General features: G+C 47.6%; 1 protein-coding gene across 4 annotated transcripts in view; it reads left to right on the top strand.

The window, feature by feature from the left end:
• Positions 1–596: 596 nt before the first annotated feature.
• ATP6V0A1 (ATPase H+ transporting V0 subunit a1) overlaps positions 597–6,000 on the top strand; it is a 79,575-nt gene continuing 74,171 nt past the window's right edge. The window contains exon 1 of one of the 4 annotated variants that reach the window (XM_066585883.1): positions 597–776. The gene's annotated coding sequence lies outside the window, so the exon portion shown is untranslated. The remainder of the gene's footprint in view (positions 777–6,000) is intronic. The other 3 variants (XM_066585884.1, XM_066585885.1, XM_066585886.1) reach the window with 3 other exon arrangements.

Raw genomic sequence — 6,000 nt, 5'->3', positions numbered from 1 at the left:
GGGCCGCCGGAGGCCGCCGTACCTCGCAGTGCGCCAGCTGCAAGATATATGCGTGCCGCAGGCAGTCAGTACACAACGACAAAGATGGCCGCCCATTGCCATGTACTATCTTGGCGTGTAATAAGCACCCAGATACAACATGCTGTTATTTTCTTGCGCATGTGGTAACATGGCCGCCTATGTTAGACTGGTACGGCGCATTCCGCGCGCAAAATACGTGTGCGGAATACGCTATACCGACTCGCTGGGCCTGCTTTTGGGATAAGACATGGACCCTCATGTAAATGATCCTAATACTGTCCCTATCCTTATTTTATTTCTCTCTTTCCTCCCTGTCGTACACCATGACACATATTTCTCCTCACAACACACAGCGCCCGTCTACATGACGGCAGGCGAGGCTACGTCACGAGCACAGTGTGAGTCATGTGACCCCGCCTTCCTCACTGCGGCATATTCCCTTCCCCCACCCAATCCTCCAGGATAACGTGTCACGTGACAGGCAGCAGATGCCCTCAGCGGCCATGTTTTTTGTGGGCAGCACAGTCTTCCTGACCACAAACCAATAAAGTCATAACTATGGGCGCTTGGACCTGTGTTAAATAAAGCTCTTGCATACATATGTGTTCTTCTATCATCTTGTTAACCAGAGGAGACTGTATGGATCCGGCTCATTCCCTGAGCGCTCCTGGCGGTGACGAGCAGTGACGTCACGGGGTTGTGCTCCAGACTGAGGAGGAGGAAGGAGCAACTGATGCTGAGCGCTCATCTACAAGGTACGGGCATTATGGAGTAAATGGGAGTAAATGGAAGAAAATAGTGGCTGTAAGGGGAGATCTAGGCTGAGTGATGTTATATGGAAGCTGCTGTATATATGGGGTGTAGTGTATGGTTGTGTCTACAGCACGGTCACGCCTTCCTTGCTATGAGCTACAATGTAATGGTTGCCTAGTGTCATTATGTATCTGTCTCCATTGACACAGTATATTCTAACCTGCTCACCGTGGCTCGGGCAGCTTCATATTCTGCATTTTATGCCCTTTTTTTTTCTGCATTTCACCCAAATTACAAATTTTCTAATGATTTTCTAAAATTTGGTTGCAGCGATATTTATTCTGATCGGGTGGGTGTTATTGGTGGGATCGGGACGTGACGCCACTTTACAGGGGCTGAAGCTCCCCTCTTTCCCAATGTCCCATTAGGGATTGTGGACGTCATCAGGCCCCCCCCCCCCCCCCCCCACAGTGGAGGGCTATTTGTAGACCGAAAGCAGCTCTCCAGATGTGGAAAAGCTGTGTATTGTTGATTACAATGTAATGCAGCGGTTTAATACATTAACGTGTATAAAAGCAAAGGTTACACTTCAGTAAAGTCCGATTTTTGGGGAAACCTATCATTTCCATTATGAGTTCCTCCCGGCAGACTGATGAAGAATGCAAGATAACTTCATATACCGATGCAAAAAACGGGAACGAACTCAGCACCGCGGTCAGTTAACAGCCGCAAAGATAGCAATTTACCACCAAAGATGGCGAATGTATAAATCATCGGTTATAGTGCATTTGGATGTTTTAAGGGGGTGGTTGCAGATAACTTGCTGATTGCTGGGGTCTCACCTGATCATGAGAATAGGAGTCCTCTGTCCCCTTTCCTTACTGCGGGCTTACTGCCCCCCTTCGGTATTTCCATCAGCACCATTGAAATAAACGGAGCCCCAATTGCACGTGCTCATCCATATTACCCTAACATAAAGGAAAATTGGCTTCTACCGAGCAAGGTTTTTTGCATTTTTCTGGATCAACGTTGCAGAATAATAGGCTGAACCAGATAGACCTGTGTTTTTTTTTTTTTTTTGTTTTTTTTTAAATCATCACCCAAAGGGCTAATGCCCATGGATGGGTTATTGCTGCGGAAATTGCGGCCAGACACCCACCGCGAATTCTGCAGCAATGTCCGTCCATAGTTGTGCTATGTTAAATGATTCTCCCCTGCCCACGAGCGGAAATCAACTTTTTGTTTTTACTCTTTCACTCGCGGGGGAGAATCGCAGCATGTTCTATTCTGTGCGGAAAAACGCCCGGACGGCTTCTATTGCAGTCAATGGAAGCCATCCATCCCACGATACTTCCTCTGTGAGCACAGCAGAGGTATTGCGGGAATGCACGTCTCCACCCAGCGCCGACGCATTATGTGCTCCACTGCGACACTCGCGGCGGATCCAGACAGGTGAGTTTAGGGTCTCTGGGGGGCGCCGAGTCTGATTCCGCTGCGATATTTCACAGGCGGAATCCGATCCGGCTGTAGGCATGAACCGGATTCCACAGGCGGAAACTGGCTCTGCCAGCAGCGGCGTCTGCACGTACCTGTTTAGTTTCTTTTTCTTCTGCACTGCAGATGGTTCGCACGGCCGTCGGACATGCGCAGTACAGAAGTTTTTTTTCCCCTCTAACCGTCTGCTTTCCCCGCATCATTGCCTTAGCAATGATGTGGAATCTGCGACCTTTCCGCAATGTGATTGCGGAAGGGACGCGATATCGGACAGCTTCCATTGACCTCAATGGAAGCTGTCCACGCAGAATCCGCAAAAAAATGGAGCATGCTGTAATTTTTTTCTTCTCCTCTGCTTGCAGAAACCGCAATTGGTATCAACAAGTGTGCAGGAAGAATCGATTTCCCATAGCATGCTATGGGCGCCATTTGCTGCAGATCCGCAATGCGGGCGCCTGCCACGGATTCTGCAGCAAATATCTGTCCGTGGGCAGGAGCCCTTACACACGGTTCCTTGGTTGAAGAGCTCCTACACAGTTTTTTTTCTCTCCTTGCGTTGGAGCACATCATGTGTCGTTGGATTGCATCAATGGCCTATTGATCTACTGAGAGTATGTAGATCAGAGAAATGGCAGCTACTTTTCCTGGGGAGTCCCAACTATCAAAATGGGTTGTTCGAATTGTCTCATAGAAGATTAAGCCAAACATCTTTGGCATCACTCACATGTGTTTCTTTTTCTTGCACACCTACTGATGAATAGCTTTAAATGTATGGGGTGGACAAAAAAATGGAAACGCCGTACGAAAAGCATGGGATTTTAATCATTAGCGCTGAGCTGCCCTTTTGACCCCTGCTTAGCTGAGAGCTTTCCCACCACATTTGTGTTTACTTCACCTCTTGCCCTGCTCTAGGTGGTTTTGGAAACCATCTGGTAACAGCATCTGAGTGGCTTAAACCCCTGACCAATGGAAGCTTGTTTCTCGGGCAGATGTTCAGTTCTACCTGGCAGCATTTGTATCCTATTACCTCCACTAAGTTACATGGGATTATAAATTCTTTTTCAATGAGACATGGAGAGACCAAATTTAGGGCATACATTTCGGATGGTGTTTCCATATTTTTGTCCACCCCTAGTAGGTTGTCATGGACAGCATTTGGCTCCATCTGTCTTATTGGAGAACATAAAGGCTCTGTCAGCTAATGATAGACTCTGTAGTAATAGTAACCCATTATGAGAGAGTGCAGCATGGTAGAGTATAGGCTTCTATGGCTATGAGTAGGGTGAGGTTTATGTAAGTTGGCCATATCGGGTGCCCATTGTGAAGCATCAGCCTGCAGTTCTTCAGCTTCGAGGCTCATGAATAATTTCTTTGCTGTATTAGTTGACAGCAGTGGTAGAGCGCACAGTTCTGTTTCTATTGTTCCCTTCTTCAGCTTTGTCAATCATTCAGTCCTTGTAGGACAGGTCACTTCTGCCGTAGTGTCAACCGGCCCTTCTGCGTTTAGGTCAAAGTAGACTTCTCCTGCAGTCAGACCTTTTGTATGTGGTTACAGTCCGTGTTAGTCTCCTTGCGAAAACACATTTAATATCAAGAATGATTAACAAAATTCTCCAGTTTGAGTTAAATAACCTTACAAGCCGTATGTACCCTCCATATAATGATTCACTACTGTAGGATGCGGCTGTCCATCTCATCGCTCGTGTGCTTCAAACCGTTATTGATTTCTTGATAAGACCTCAAACAGGAAGACCTCTTGATCTGATATTCGGTCTTCAAGGGTGCACGCTAACTTTTTGTATCTTTTTGGACTTTTCTCTCAATTTGAGCAATGCAAACCTGCTATTTGCTGTCTGTTTCTTAGCTGTGGAAATGGTGCATGGAGACAATACATACTAATAATAAAGGGATTGTCTGGGACCTTCAGGATAGATCAGCAATAGTCAATCCGTAGGGGTGTGCCTCTTGGGCTTCAGAGTCCATTGCCAGTGCCGATAGCATTAGAAGCAGATGGTGCTCTCAGCATTGCTGTACCCAGGGTTGGTACTACTGGCACAGGACCCATTGATTTCTCCCACGATCAACTATTGATGACCTATTCTGAGGCTGGGTCATCAATAGTAAAAGTCCTGGACAGCCCCTTTAAGCCATGTGGCAGCAACACTTCTAGGATAGGCCTCCATGATACAGCATGTTTTGGAATGTCATTTTCTTTTCTCAAAACTTGCATTTTTTAATTTAAAAAAAACTAACCTCTATATATAACTTGAGGCACGTAGCAATCTGTATGCTCCATAATACAGCAGCATGGCACATACAATTAGTCAATACGCACCATGATCATGGTGATCATGTACAAGAGAAATGGCTGGACTGCTGGCAGAATGATACCAATGGTGAAAGATCAGCAACAGGTCTCATAATACATAATGTACACCAGCTCATAGCTGGTATAAGTTTGGCTTTTTGGTGCATGGAATGCCCAAAGATGTATGCACCTATTAATTTGTTGCATCTTACGGTGGTGGGCATTGCACTAAGACTATTGTATGAAACGCCAGTCATAGGACATCTACCCCGGTACTGTGATACCTTGTCACCACCGGAAACTAGGGGTTTGACAGGGCTTGCATGGAGGAACGCCCCTGTCATGCCGCTAGCTCCTGAATGGCTGAATTGTTGAAGGTCTTAGCAGCATCTGTAGTGATTTTTGGCTGGGCTGCTGGCTTAGGCTGGGGTCACACAGGTTGTATTCTCGGCGGAAATCTCGTGGTTTTTGCCACAGCGAAAAACTGTGAGATTTCCCTCGGGAAAGTGCAGCTTCAAAACCCGCAGCACTTCATTGTGGGTTTTGGAGCGGCTTCGCCGCATGCTTTTCTTGTGTGGCCAGTTTTCCCATAGAGGAGAGCTCGGCCACAGCAGAAATAAAAAAAAAAAAGAATGGACATGTTGTGTCCCGGGAATCTGGATTTGCCGCCCCGGGATTAGCCGCCCCGTGTGGACGAGATTTTTGAGAAATCTCATCCACGCGGCTGGCTAACCCCGGGATTAGCAGCCGCAGGTGGATTTGCTGCAGGGAAATTCTCGTGGCAAATCCACCCCGTGTGACCCCAGGCTTAGGGTTAGTTTTACGGTTAGGCTTAAATTATTAGCTCTACATGCTTCCATGTTACAGGTGTGTTACCATGGAAGCATGTAGAGCTAATACTGTAAGCCTAACACGAAAACAAACCCTAAACCTCCAGGGCAGGCAAAAATCAATACAGTCTCATTGCCTATGCTGTCCCCACTTGACTCTCCACTCCACCGGGTACAGTGGATGAGGCCGTTCCAATGCTGTCCGCACTTTCAGGGGATGCGGCCGCTGATGGCTACTCCGCTCCCCCTTGCCTCCTCTCCCTTCAGCAGCTGTCACTGGCGCCGCTGCTGAGAGGCGGATGAGGAGCGGAATAGCCCTCAGCAGCCGCATCTCACTGCTACAGCAGGATGGGGGACAGTGTGGTTGCCGGACTGATCTCGCTGCTACAGCAGGGGAAAGCCCCGTGGCCGAGTGGTAACTGAGGGAGCACAGAGGAGAGAATTCAGCCAATAGCTTCCGGTGGTGACAAGGTACAATAGTACTGTCTATCCCTATGTATAAAACAATCATGCCTTAATGCATGTGCCCTGGTGGCTTATTTCAGTGCTGTTGTGTCTTCGTGCACACAGGTCGCAAATGTCACATGGCCACAA

Source organism: Eleutherodactylus coqui, chromosome 13 (assembly GCF_035609145.1).
Source record: "Eleutherodactylus coqui strain aEleCoq1 chromosome 13, aEleCoq1.hap1, whole genome shotgun sequence".
NCBI lineage: Eukaryota > Metazoa > Chordata > Amphibia > Anura > Eleutherodactylidae > Eleutherodactylus > Eleutherodactylus coqui.
Note: the sequence above shows the minus strand (reverse complement) of the source record. Positions and strands in the feature narration are given on the sequence as shown.